Source organism: Limulus polyphemus, unplaced genomic scaffold (assembly GCF_000517525.1).
Source record: "Limulus polyphemus unplaced genomic scaffold, Limulus_polyphemus-2.1.2 Scaffold1965, whole genome shotgun sequence".
In the NCBI taxonomy this organism is placed as follows: domain Eukaryota; kingdom Metazoa; phylum Arthropoda; class Merostomata; order Xiphosura; family Limulidae; genus Limulus; species Limulus polyphemus.
In genome coordinates this window covers 176,729-177,593 of record NW_013667575.1, presented here as the reverse complement: position 1 = coordinate 177,593, position 865 = coordinate 176,729, and positions in this window count along the sequence as shown.

Below are 865 nucleotides of genomic sequence, written 5' to 3'. Positions count from 1 at the left end.
CTCCTGTTAAACTATCGTGGGATCGACGCAGCACAACTTCCCGTAATTTTCACGGTATAACCATTTGCTAGGTCATCACTTTCCCATCTGCGGAGAAGAATACCATCTTCAAGCTTCAACTGGTCCCATTGTGCCCAATAGTTCATTGTCACAGGGCTTAAGCTAGACACCTTCTCCCAAGCAGGGCGCAAAACAGTTGCTTTTAGAAAATCAATTATTGGCTTCAAATCTTGGTCTTTCTCCTGTTCTGCTTTAATATCTATACTTGATTCTACTTCACCATGATCAACTCTTTCAGTCACTTTGACTTCAGCTTGATGACATCTGGTTAGTTCAACCTCTCTTTTGCAGCAATGTCTGCAGTCACTTTTGCAGAGTCTTCGGCTCAGTCCATCAGCATTACCATGAGATTTTCCTTCTCTATATTTAATATCATAATTATACTGGTCTATTTTCCCGATCCAACGTGCCAGTTGTCCCTCTGGGTTCTTTAATGATCTTAACCAGCATAACCCCTTCCTTAAGTGTCTGCTCACATTTAGATAAATTGACCACTGCTGTAATCTCTCTTCTTGTTTCTTTTCTCGTTCTTCGTGTTGCTTTTCTTTTTTCCTCCAACAACTGCTGTAATCTTTCTTCTTGTTTCTTTTCTCGTTCTTTTTGTTTCTTTTGCTGTTCTTGTATTGCTGCCATCAAATCTGCTAAGCTGTAGTTTGATTTGCCGCTTCTCATTTCCATCTTTTTTTTTGTCCCACTCTCTGACACCAATTTGTTACGTCTCTGTATTCGTTTGTTAATTTTCCGTAGAAATTCTTTCCGAAAAACATCAGCGATACAAGTCCTTTCTCAAACAAAACTAGTTTAT